The sequence below is a fragment of the Natrix helvetica genome (assembly GCF_964273705.1).
Source record: "Natrix helvetica genome assembly, chromosome: 6".
Classification (NCBI taxonomy): Eukaryota; Metazoa; Chordata; class Lepidosauria; order Squamata; family Natricidae; genus Natrix; species Natrix helvetica.
Window position 1 is genome coordinate 1,141,744 of NC_138553.1, and position 14,158 is coordinate 1,155,901.

The window sequence follows — 14,158 nt, forward strand, 5'->3', positions numbered from 1 at the left end:
GTTGAAGGGATAATCCCAGAGGTGCTGATTCGGTGGCATGAAGATTTCTGGGTGTTGTTTTAATTTTGTTTTGCCCGGGGGATCAGTTTCTGTCTCTTTCCGTTCTCTCTATGGTCAGGTTGGGCTTTTAGCCATCTTTCGCTACCGTGCATATTTTTTTTCTGAATGGAAACATGGTTTCCCAGATTTGACCAATTATGGATAGTTTAGAGAGATTTCTTAATTCTTTAGGGAATTATTTCTCCTCCTCCTGTCAGTCCTGCAGCCACCTTTTCTTGTGGGTCTCAGGCCTGCCACACTTTCTGTTATTCTACTATGCATTTTCTGTTGTGGGGAAAAAGGAAGGGGGGATTGGACGGAGTTAGATGAGAGGTAGCCATAACAACATTCTTTCTAGAAAGACCAAGGTCATTCTTTGTCTCTGCACTTCTGCACCTGACCAGAACCGGATGGGTGGAATGGCCAGCATTGTTGCTACCCACCAATAACAACTATAAAACAATATCACACATATATCTATTACTGGTACAAGATAAAACATTAACAACCTGGCACCAAAGTGACGTTACTATAAAACCTCCTTAAATTTTTGGGCATATGAACCATGGGGGTGCAGTGGTTAGAGTGCAGTACTGCAGGCTACTTATTTATTTATTTTATTTATTTCATCAAGCACTTATTAGATAGCATGCATAAGTATAAACATGAAGTTTGAATGCAAGAAATGGATACGAATAAAAGGGAATATTAGGACAGAGACGATAGGCACGTTGGTGCCCTTATGCAGGGCCCTTACAGATCTCTTAGGAATGGGGTGGGGTCCACCTAAGGTTAAATGTTTTGGGGCTTTGGGGAAGAAACCACAGAGTCAGGAGGTGCATTCCAGGCGTTGACCACTCTGTGGCAGAAGTGGTATTTTCTCCAATTGAGTTTGGAGAGGTTTCCCTTGAGTTTGCATCTATTGTGAGCTCGTGTGTTGTTGTGGTTGAAGCTGAAGCAGTCTTTGGCAGGTAGGATGTTGTAGCAGATAATTAGGTCAGATGGAAGAGGGCATAGTTCTAAGTTGTCAAAGCCCAAAATTTCACGTCTGCTGGCATAAGGTATTCTGTTGCGAGCAGAGGAGTGGGGGACTCTTCTCCTGAAATATCTGCCCTCTGCCAGCTGACTGCATTTTGGCAGTTCGAATCTCACCAGGCTCAAGGTGGACTCAGCCTTCCGTCCTTCCGAGGTGGGTGAAACAAGGACCCAGATTGTTGGGGGAAAGAGGCTGACTCTGTAAACTGCTTAGAGCGGTATATAAGTTTAAGTGCTATTGCTATTAAGGGAGGGTTGGAGCTGACCTGCCTCTGGGAGGGGGGACTGCGATATTGAAAAGACCCCTGACCATCTTGCTTTGAGTTAGCCTAATATTTTATTTGGGTTGGTGGTGGGAATGCCTCCAGTTTCCTTAGTTTATTGGGCAATTCTTCACTGTGGCTGGAAGTGAGAAGTTTATTGACATATTTGCTGTATAAATAAAGTTTAAGGAAAAGGACAAAGATAAGTGCAGATTAAGAACACAAAAACTAACTGCACACACTGGCACAGTTTAAACACACAAAAACCAGCAAACTCCCTCAGCTTCAATCTAGGATGGAAACAGCGGCATCTGTATGAAATTAATACAATCATTGTATAAAATACACATTCCACAGAGCATAGTTGAATGTGATAGAACCTAGAATCATTGGCTGGAATGGAGCTCAGAGGCCGTTAATGGTTCTCCCTGTCAGAAAATTCCCCCTGACTTCCAGGTTGGATCTCTCTCTTTGATGATCTTCGACCCGTTATTTCTTGTCCTGCCCTCCGGTCCTTTGGAGAAACCCCTCAAGAATTGGAAGACTGCTATGGAGTAGCCCCTGGTCCTTCTCTTCAAAAGACTGGTTCCCTCAACCATTCATCCTATTCTTTAGTCTCCAGCCCCTTAGTCATCTTTGTTGCTCTTCTCTGCACACTTTCAAGGCTCTCAACATCTTTCTAGTATCATGGAGTATTTCAACCGTGGCCTCAGTGGTACGATATAAAGTGGTATTAACACTCCACATGATCTTGATTCTATCCTTCTGTAGATGCAACCTGGGACTGAATTGGGTTTTTTGGCAGCTGCAGCACACGACTGTCTCATATTTAAATGAACTCCTTGTACTTTATAGTCATATATTGTATATTATCTCTGGAGCTTCTTGCTACCATGGGTCAAGAGCCAAAAAGGAAACATGTTAGCCAATGGAGAAGGGGGATCTCTCTCTGCATGGCCCAGGAGCAGACATTACTAGTCTACAGAGCAGACAAATTACTAGTCTACATAGACAGATTACCTATCTAGAATCTGTAATCTGTGCTCTCCAAGCAGAAACTAGGTATCTACGTCAGCCATTCCATTCTATGGCGATGCCATACTATCAGCCCCCTCTGCCACAAAGATCTTGCAGGAGAAGAGCAGTCTGGAGAACCGTGGCAGGTTGAGAGCTGTGAACCATAAACACAAAGCTTTTGCTGTGACCCAGCAAAACAGATATAGTGCCCTTGCTGACCTTAATGGGGACACTAAAGAGATAGGTCAAGATAGTTGTGATAATGATGACTCAAATAAGCAGGGGATCGTGGTCCAAAATGAAGAACTTTCTTCGGAAATGCGAAATGGGGAACCAGGTATCACACATCAGTCGCAGAAGATGATCAAGGTATGTAAAAAGAGAGGTCACCTTCTGGTTGGTGATTCAATCATAAGGGATGTAAATTTAGGAGAGGATATGGAGGTTTTAAAAGAGGTCAGGTGTCTGCCAGGTGCTACTGCCAGCAGAGACAAGAGGCGTATTCTTAAGATAGTCAAGAATGCAAGTAAGGACTGTGACGTTGATGCTATTATACATCTTGGCACTAATGATCTATCCCAGAAAGATGTACTTTCTGTGCAGAATGATTTCCAGAACTTGGGGTATGAACTTAATAGTATAGGTTGTAGGCTTATCTTTTCAGAGGTTCTACCTGTATATAAGGAACAAAAAGGGAAGGGACAGCGTGTAGCAGAGTTTAATGTTTGGCTAAAGGAGTGGTGTAAAAGGGAAGGCTTTGGTTTTATTAGTCATGATGCCTGTAGCTGGTCCAATGAAAAACTGTACAAAAGAGATGGGTTGCACCCATCCAAGAAAGGAACTGAGTTACTTGGCATTAAATTCACAGATTTTCTTGATAAACATTTAAACTGAAGAGCAGGGACAGAGAATTAATAGATACAGAACATCTCTGTCCCCAGCAAACTAAAATTCATAGGGTTATAAGTGCATGTAACATAGATGTGTGTGTGGGTAAGATTATGACTCCTGCTGTCAAGCAAAACCAAGCATTTAATAGTGATTGCCATACCATGTGCATGAATCACACAAGTGGCAAGAAAATAGGGGCAGTCAGGCATAACACAGGTTATGTAGACAGTAAACACAAGGTCAATCAAAATGGACTCAAATGTCTATACACCAATGCACAGAGTATGAGGAATAAACAGGGCGAATTAGAAATTCAAGTAAAAGAGGGCAGATACGATATTATTGCCATTACAGAAACTTGGTGGGATGAAACCGACAAATGGAACATACAGCTAGAAGGATTTAAATTATTTAAAAGAAATAGACCAAATAAAAGAGGAGGTGGAGTTACACTATATATAAGAAAGAACTACGCCTCTACAGAAATAGAACACAACAATGATGAGAACTATCTTGAATGCATTTGGGTCAATATTAAAGGTTGTGGGGGAAATGACATTGCCATAGGTCTATACTACAGGCCACCCAACCAAGCAGAGGAAGTAGATGAACTTTTTGCTAGTCAGCTAACTAAGGTATGTAGGAAGCACACCACAATAGTAATGGGAGATTTTAACTACCCTGACATCAACTGGGAAGCAAACTCTGCACCAAGTGGAAGATCCAACAGATTCCTAACAAACCTAGCAGACAACTTTGTTTTCCAAAAAGTAGAGAAGGGAACAAGGGGATCAACCATATTGGACTTAATTCTCACTAACAGAGAGGAAATGATAGAAGGTGTTGAAGCCATAGGAACCCTGGGGGCAAGTGACCATGCAATATTGGAATTCAACATTATCCAAACACAAGTAGTAGAACAAAGCCAAACTAGAGTCTTGGACTTTAAGAAAGGTAATTTCAATAAACTTAGAGAGAGCTTGGGAAAAATTCCATGGATGAGAATCCTCAAGGGGAAAACAACTCAAGAAGCTTTGGAAATTTTGAAAAATGAGATTACAAAAGCCCAGTGTAGCACAATACCAATGAAGAAGAAAAATAACAGCTCCCAAAAGAAACCAGCATGGCTGCATAAAGAACAATCTGACAAACTGAAAGACAAAAAAGATAAGTATAAAAAGTGGAAGGAGGGGGACATAACTAAGGCAGAATATCAGCAAATAGCCCGAGCCTGTAAAGATGAAGTGAGGAAAGCTAAGGCTCACAATGAAGAAAGGCTTGCCACAAAAGTAAAAATTAACAAAAAAAGCTTCTTCCAACATGTTAAAAACAAGAAAAAAGTGAAGGAAACAATTGGTCCATTGCTAGGAGAAAATGGCAAGAAGGTGACAAGCAACAGGGAGAAAGCAGAACTATTTAACTCATGTTTTGCATCTGTCTTTACACAAAGGGATAAAACAGTCCAACCTATCAAAAGCAGCACCACAAAACTCAGATTAGGAACACAAATTGAAATAGGGAAGAAAATGGTAAGTGAGCACCTGTCTACCCTAGACGAGTTCAAATCACCAGGACCGGATGGATTACACCCCAGGGTTCTGAAGGAACTAGCAGACGAGATCTCAGAACCACTGAATTATATCTTTCAGAGATCCTGGAACACTGGGGAACTACCAGAGGACTGGAAAAGAGCTGATGTGGTTCCCATCTTCAAAAAAGGGAAAAAATTAGATCCAGGAAACTACAGACCTATCAGCCTAACCTCAATACCAGGAAAGATTCTGGAAAAAATAATCAAGCAACGAATTTGCGAACACCTAGAAGCAAACAAAGTAATAGCCAAAAGCCAACACGGATTTGTCAAAAACAGATCATGCCAGACTAATCTTATTGCATTCTTTGATAATGTGACAAAATTAGTGGACCAGAGGAATGCCGTTGATATAGTTTACTTGGACTTCAGTAAGGCTTTTGATAAGGTAGACCATAACCTACTACTAGATAAAGTAGAAGAATGTGGGTTAGACAGCATTACCCCCAGATGGATTCGTAACTGGCTGACCAACCACACTCAACGTGTAGTCCTCAATGGAACTGCATCTACATGGAGGGAAGTATGCAGTGGAGTACCCCAAGGCTCTGTTTTAGGCCCAGTACTCTTCAACATCTTCATCAATGATTTGGATGAGGGAATAAATGGGGAACTCATTAAATTTGCAGATGACACCAAGCTGGCAGGAATAGCCAACACTCCAGAAGACAGGCTTAAGATACAGAAGGATCTTGACAAACTTGAACATTGGGCACTATCTAATAAAATGAAGTTCAATGGTGAAAAGAGTAAGGTTCTACATTTAGGCAACAAAAACGGAATGCACGGGTACAGTATAGGTGATACCTTGCTCAGTAGTAATAACTGTGAAAGGGATCTTGGAGTCCTAGTGGACAACCATTTAAATATGAGCCAGCAGTGTGCAGCAGCTGCCAAAAAAGCCAACACAGTCCTAGGCTGCATCAACAGAGGGATAGAATCAAGATCACGTGAAGTGTTAATACCACTTTATAATGCCTTGGTAAGGCCACACTTGGAATATTTTCATCCAGTTTTGGTCACCACGATGTAGAAAAGATGTGGAGACCCTAGAAAGAGTGCAGAGAAGAGCAACAAAGAGGATTAGGGGACTGGAGGCTGAAACATATGAAGAACGGTTGCAGGAACTGGGTATGTTTAGCTTAAGAGAAAGAAGGACTAGGGGAGACATGATAGCATTGTTCCAATATCTCAGAGGTTGCCACAAAGAAGAGGGAGTCAAACTATTCTCCAAGGCACCTGAGGGTAGAACAAGAAGCAATGGGTGGAAACTAATCAAGGAGAGAAGCAACTTAGAACTGAGGAGAAATTTCCTGACAGTTAGAACAATTAATCAGTGGAACAGAAGTTGCCGCCAGAAGTTGTGAAAGCCCCAACACTGGAAGTCTTTAAGAAGATGTTGGATAGCTATTTGTCTGAAATGGTATAGGGTTTCCTGCCTAGGCAGGGGGTTGGACTAGAAGACCTCCAAGGTCCCTTCTAACTCTACTATTGTATTGTATTGTATTGTATTGTATTGTATTGTATTGTATTGTATTGTATTGTATTGTATTGCATTGCATTGCATTGTATTGTATTGTATTGTATATAGAGACAGAGATAAAGAATAAGACTGGAATTTGGCCAGAAACTGTGATACTCAGTCTTGCATGGTTGGACAAGTGGGGCCCAACTATTTGGTGGGGGAGGGGGTGTCAGCATCTATGGACATGGGTTGGCCCTGAACCACCACCACATGAACGGCTCACCCCAAGGAGTGGGGTTACAGGAGTGGGCCAGAAGCATGGGGTAGTAGTAGTAAAAACCGTAGGAGACACGCCAACCTTCCCTGCAGCTTATGATGACCTAGCTGAAGTTTTTACTGAAAAGGAGTGTGACGTTCTCCCTCCTCATTGTCCAACCGACTACGCTATAGAGATTTTGCCAGGGGCTAAGCTTCCAAAATCGAAGATGTTCTCTATGACTCATCGGGAGTTAGGTGAAATGCAACAATACATCCAAAAAAAATAACTTGGCAAGAGGATTTATACAGCCAGCTAGGTCCCCTATAGCTGCCCCTGTGCTGTTCAGGGAGAAAAAGGATGGAGGGCTGCATCTATGTGTAGACTTTCGAGGCATCAATGGAGTGTGCGTGGAGCACATGTATCCGCTGCCACTCATGAAAGATATGTTGGCCTGTTTAGCGGAGGGTTTTATCTTTACCAAATTGGACGTCAAATTGGCCTATTATCGAGTCAGAATTCGAGAGGGGGACACAGCTTTTAATGGTACTTGATTGGCAGGCACCCAAGACTTGGAAGCAATTACAAAACTTCTTGGGGTTTGCCAACTTTTACTGCCAATTTATTCCATCATATGTCAAAGTGGCAATACCGCTGACCAATTTGTTAAAAACCGGACACCTAGCCAGGAGGCTGCAGCCAAGCCAACCGCTACAGTGGGACATGGCATGCCAACAGGCCTTCAAAACCTTGAAGAAATTATTTGCACAGGAGCCGATGTTACAATACCATGATCCTGCATGGCCTTTTGTAGTGCAGGCCGACGCTAGTGAGGTGGCTATGGGGTCTGTTCTACTACAAACAAATGAAGAGGGGCCTTTGCAACCATGTGCCTACAAGTCTTGTAAGTTGAGTGATACGGAGAGAGATTGGGCTATTTGGGAGAAGAAACCTTTGCAGTCCGGGGGGCCTTGTTAACTTGGAGACATCTGCTCGAAGGGGCTGGGGTCTCTTTTGAGGTAAGGACTGACCATAAAAACCTGGAGACCCTCCAATCTCCACACAAACTATCACCCAAGCAGGTACAGTGGGCTGTATACTTTCATAGATTCAATTTCCACCTGAAGTATATCCTGGGTGGATGGAATTTTATGGTGGATGCGTTGTCAAGAAAGCTGAAGTTTAATGGTGGTTGCAAGGACATGATACATTCCATGGCTCCCCAGGGCATGGATGTTGGTATGGTAGCAGGTGACCAGGGAAGGCGACAGAGGTTTGGGGTCCCAGCTGACATCACTCAGGCAATACGGGCTGCTCTGCCACTTGACCCCTGGTTCCAAATGAACCAACAAAACCTTATATCAGCCCCGGCAATCTCCGTGGCTCGGGGCTGCCATTCTGTTGGTGGGGAGATTCACGGCTGGGGTGCAGATTCATGACTCCAGCACAGGTACCTTCACCAGTACGGGTGAGGGGAGAGCAACATTATGAAGTTGACCAAATATTGGACTCCCATTGACATTGGGGCCAACTGCAGTATTTGGTATTATGGAAGGATTACCCCCTCTCAGAGGCTTCATGGGTGAGGTCCTCAGATGTGTGCACACCATGAATGGTCACCTGGTTCCATCGCCACTGTCTGGGTAAACCAGGAGGAAATGCCGCTAATGGTGTATTTTTACTTCCAGGTCTCTCCCCAGTGGTAGGGGGGCAGCATGTCAGCCCTTTGGCTGCCATTCACAGGTCGCTTTGTTCCCCCAACACTGTTGTTACCAGTCACAGGTTTTTTTCATCTTCTTGCCACTCCAATGTTGCCCACCCCCCCTCCTTCCCATCGCTTCTGGCCGCTTCGGAGGGGCTTCGATTGAGCAATGTGGCTCCATGGACACTGGTGCTCCAGGTCACGGTCTTCCCCAGCTGATCCAAAAAACTTGAGCACGCCACTTCAAGGGGGTGATATGTCATCAGTGGAGCGTTGCTCCGAAAACCCTAGCTACGCATGGTAGTGTATAGATCCACCTGCAGGTGGCTGCAGCTACATCGCTGCTGCGTTCCTGATGGCTAGCATGAAGACTGTGTCCTCGGATGGAATGTCTTTATATAATTGTGCTATGGGTGCTAGAGGGTGGCCTCATCGCTCGGGGGCAGAGAAGGGGTGGAGCTCATGGGTGGATCTGGGTGGGTGGAGTAAATGCTATATATATGGTGTGGGATTAACCACGTTAGAACTGACTTTGCCTATTTGCTTCTGTATTATTTGTCATCTGGTGCCAGTTATCACAAAGTTTCCGTAGATGAGATAAAGCTTATCAAACAACAAACTGCTGCTCTGTCTGTAGTCTTTGGTGAACGGCGGAATGTGACAATAGATAGACAGATAGATTATATAGAGATAGATAGAGATAGAGATAGAGATAAAAATAGAGATAAAAATAGAGATAGAGGTAGAGGTAGAGGTAGAGAGATAGAGACATAGAGATAGAGGTAGAGGTAGAGATCGAGAGATCGAGAGATCGAGAGATCGAGAGATCGAGAGATCGAGAGATCGAGAGATCGAGAGATCGAGAGATCGAGAGATAGAGAGATAGAGAGATAGATAGAGAGATAGAGAGATAGAGAGATAGATAGAGAGATAGAGAGATAGAGAGATATTTGCCCCTTGCCAACTTTTCATCTCTACTCCTGGGCCATGCAGAGAGAGATCCTCCTTCTCCGTTGGCTAACATGCTTTCCCTGTTGGCTCTTGACCATTGTAGGAAGAAGCTCCAGAGATAACATGCAGTATATGACTATAAAATCCAAGGCTGCTTTTAGACCTGTCAGAAGAAATTTGAAAGATGACCCCTCTCCCTCACTGTAAACCTCAATCTTCCAAGTAAAGCCAGATTTTCTAAAACATTTGTACAACTGACGCCACTTTCTCCTTCTGATCCCAACATCTTTTCATCAACTTTGCAGACATCATTTATCTTCTGGAATTCTGAAAGATGGCGGAAGCTTATTATCCCCCTTAAAACTGTATTAATCTCAGGCAATACCATACGCTGACCTAACTGGACCTTCATATGAATGAGGTGGGACAACATTGCACAAATACCTTTAAAGATCTAAAGAAGAAGGTTGGGCAGACCTGTTCTATGTTGAAGCCCAGAGCAAGTCAAGAATTTTCCGATGAAGATTCACAGGATGTCAAAAGGGATGATCCTTTGGACATCCCTTTGGACCCTACAACAGGTCCAAGAGGGGATGAAGACCTCTTTGTGAGAGTTCAAGATTTGAAGATCATCCAGAAGCTACAAGGGGTCCAGAATGCAGCGGTAGATGCAATGGCTGGCTGCCCTAGGTTGACCCATGTGACCCTTTGGTTGCTCAGCAAATGATCCTTGATTCTCTCATTGATTGAGAAAATTTTTGGTCCTTGCGGAAATTAAGAAAGCAAAGAACTCAAGTGAAGGAAACGTGGCAGCCTTTGATTCAACTCTTCCTTGTTCATATCTTCTCTCAGCTTCAACAACATGCTTTAAAAGAGTCCAAGGAATTTGAGAGTGTGGGAAATGCATAAATAGTCTTAACCTGGAGGATCTTCATAGCCTTCTTGGTAGCATTTGGCATTGATTGTTAGTGCCTTTCGGAAGAAGATCAGTTGCCAGGGAAAGGACTAGTCCTGCTGGAAAATCAAAGATGTCCCATTAGAATGTCCTTCTCTAAGCTGGCGATCTCCTGAAAGGTTGAAGGAAGATCTGCTCATCCAACTGAGAGTCTTAAAACTGAAAGTTTGGGGGAGGCAGGTGTAATGGTACATGGGAACGAATGTGGGAGATAGGAGGAAGAGATGCAGCCGAGGTAACAATCAGGTAAGAGAGAGTAGAGGGGGGAGGAGTCCACATCCATCCAAAAGGGGTCCTTCCTAAGTGCTCCCATCAAATCCAGAGGTGGGGGGCAAGGCTGCCAAAGAAGCAGCTTTGGCAACCAACCCAGAAGATTGGGGGTAAGAGAAAGGGAGACTCCCGCCCTACAGCATCCATTGAAGAGGGTTGTTTGGGGGGGGGGAATGTCAAGGATTGTATTTCTCCACGCGGGTGTGACTGTAGCCATCGTAGACTGAAGCTGAGGGAGGTGGGTGGTTTTTGTGTGTTTAAACAATAGCTATGCTTGCAGTTGGGTTAGAGGTGTTTAACCTGCACTAATATTTGTCCCTTTTCTCAATCTTTATTTGTACAGCAAATACGTCAATAAATGTTTGATTCTCAGGAAAAATAAAGAATTGCCCAATCAAATAAGGAAACCAGCCGCATTCCCACCACCAACCCAAATAAAAAATAAGATTAACTGAAAGCAAGATGGGGAGGGGATGTCTTCTGGAATATCACGGTGTCCCTCCCCCCCCACCCAGAGGGGGGTCAGTTCCATCCCTCCTGACCTCCTGTAAGAAGCCAAGGCCTGGCATAACATTCGACTATGCTCTGTGGAATGCGTATTTTATACAATGATTGTATTAATTTCATACAGATGCCGCTGTATCCATCCTAGATTGAAGCTGAGGGAGGTTGCTGGTTTTTGTGTGTTTAAACTGTGCCAGTGTGTGTGGTTATTTTTTGTGTTCTTAATCTGCACTTATCTTTGCCCTTTTCTTAAACTTTATTTGTACCGCAGATCAGTATCAGTAAGCTCTGATTTTCAAGAACAGAGATAAATGGCAAATTGCCCAATAAATTAAGGAAATTGGCAAAATGTCCACCACCAACTAAACCAAATAAAAAACAAGGTTAACTCAAAGCAAGATGGGGGAGATTTCTGGGAAAATTTTTTTTTTTAAAAATATTGTAAGCTGCCCAGGTTGTCCCGTGGGAACATGGGCAGCCAATAATTTAGATAATTCTCTAAATGAATGAATAAATAAATCAAAATGAACACTGTGTGAATGCAGCTCAAACCCTACCTGATCCAGTTTCAGATTTTCCTAGGAAAGGGGGGGGGGGGCTTTTTATCCTTGGCTCAGGGATCATCTTCCCCAAACCAACTTCTACCAAGTCGGTCCTAATAGAAGGATCTTATCAGCCCACCGAGCTCTAGAATGTGGGTCTGAGGAGATGTCCTTCGAGTGCCCCAGAACACCTCTTCTTACAGCTGATGGGGCAGCCATATGTCACCTGCCATCATGTCAACAGCTGTCAACAAGATATCCCACTGCTGACACCACTTTCATACCCCACTCATAAGCGGGAGAGTCATCTTCCCCAATATATATATATATATATTCCTTATTTTTCCTTGGTGGGCAAGAAAATCATGCTCACTCTTGCAGCCCCTCTTAGGAGAACTTCTACTGGAGGAACATGGCTGAGAGGACCTTGTCTGACCCAACTGCAGAATTCCTGGGTTGGTAGACCGGGATAGTAGCAGACATGAGGGGGACAACATGGTTTGTGGGTGCTAAGATGTTTTTGGTTCTTCTCTCTTTGCAGCAAGAGTGTCAGCACATTTGGAAAGGCCATTTAGCATCTTTCAGAAATGACAAGCAGGCAGCAACCATTGGTGCCTATGTCACTAAGGAAAACATAGAGGGTGATTTCGTCTGGATTGGGCTCCGCCGAGATGAAGGGTCCTCTGTGGTGAGTATTTGGTCCTCCCGTCTCCGAGCAATTAGCTGCTCTTTCCATGCAGATGTTTCTTGAATGGTGATTTATGTCATCCTTGAAAATTCCTTTGGATGAAGCCAGTGCTTACTCCCCCCCTGCTCTTCCCTTCCCATTTGTCATTAGGGAGGCATGATCAGGTACAGGGGATCTGGTCAGTATGAAAAGCCACCACTCCTTAGTATGGCTGGAGTTTGCATCTGTAATTCCAGGAAAGCAGGGGAGGGGAAGGGGAGGGAGGGAGGGAAGACAGAGAAGGGAAGGGAAGGAAAAAACGGAAGGGAAGGGAAAGAGAAGGGAGATATTCATTCAGTTCCTGGGAAAGAGACTTTTGGGTGTGGCTGATTTGGCAAAAGGTAGACATTTCTAGACTCTCACAAAATGCTTGTTCCTCATCTCAGCATTTGTCGCAGAGGCAACCCAGTCTAACTGCTTCTTCCTGCTACTTCTCACTCACTGTCAAAGCTGGAGAGGCTTTGTGAATGCCTGATTTTATTTCAGACATTTATATTTCCCTGGCCACCCGGCTCAACGAAGAGGACTCTGAGTGGCACACAGCAACAAAAATAAACATACAACCTAAAAGATCCACTGTGTTTCATTTTAAAAAGGAAGCCAGATGTGCCAAAACTGCAGTCTGAATAGAATAGATTAATGCCTTGTTTTTCAAGATGGGCAACTTTAAGAAGCGTGGCCTTCAGCTCCCAGAATCCCCCAAGCAGAGGCCCAAATGCTTGAGTGAAGACCGGGGTCTTGAGCACTGTTCCCTCTAAGCTGTGCCCCTGCGCGCCCGCGCATATAACAAGAAAATACCGCGCACAAGTTTCAAACTGCCCGCAGTGTTTTTTAACGTCTTAAAACATTACTGAAAATATCCCCCCTCCCCTCTCTCTGCACCGAACTCTCTCCTCCATCTGGTGATTGGTCAAATCAAGGAAGACTCTACCCGGAGACCGATGACATTACAGAAGGGAGAATTCTCATTGGTCCTCTGGGGCTTCATTGGTTCCTGGGAAAATGCGATTTGCTGGTTGTAGCCTGCGTTTCCCTGCACATCCGGGGCTTCTCAGGCATTGCGTCTGAAGCCCCGTTCTGGGCTAGGCAGCCTTTCTGAGATCCCTTCGCTTTGCAGAGGGGGAAGCAGCGGGGAATTGGGCTGCCTGAGCCAAAGGGGTCCACACGATCTTGAGACTTGGTTTTTGAGCAGTACCATTCCACTCTTTCCTTTTCCCTTTCTGTCCTTCTTCTATCTTCCTTTGCTTTTCCTTTTCCTTTCCGATAGAAGTGGCAAAACGGCAACATTTTCCTGCTCTTATCGCGTCTGCAGATAACTGCCCAGCCGCCCTGTTTAGGGTGACCCGCTCCTTACTTAACCAAAGAACTGGGGAAGACCCCTTGCAGGGTAGGGCTGAAGAATTTGTTCAGTATCTGCAGGATAAAATAGCTCAGATCCGGACAGGCTTGGACTCTGACTGGGTAGATTCGGGTGAGCCGACGGGGATGAATCTTGTGGAGACAATCTGGGATGAATTTGACGCTGTGACCCCCGAAGGCATGGACAAGATTATGGGGAGATTCAGTGCTGCCACTTGGGTATCAATATGCTGATGATACCCAAGTTTTCATCTCTACCCCAAACCACCCAAACGATGCCCTCGACGTGACGTCCCGATGCCTGGAAGCTGTGCAGATCTGGAAGGGGAGGAACAGGCTCAAGCTCAATCCCTCCAAGACTGAGTGGCTGTGGTTTCTGTCATCCCAATTTGTGCATCTTGTTCCATGTTTGATGATAGAGGGAGAAATTTGAGCCCCCTCAGAGAAGGCTCGCAATCTGGGAGTCCTCCTGGATACGCGACTTAGTTTAGAAGAACACCTGACGGCCGTGACCAGGGGCGGCTTTTACCAGGTTTGCCTAGTAAGTCAGTTGGCTTAGGCCCAGGGTACCTGCGAGACCACCTACTGCCA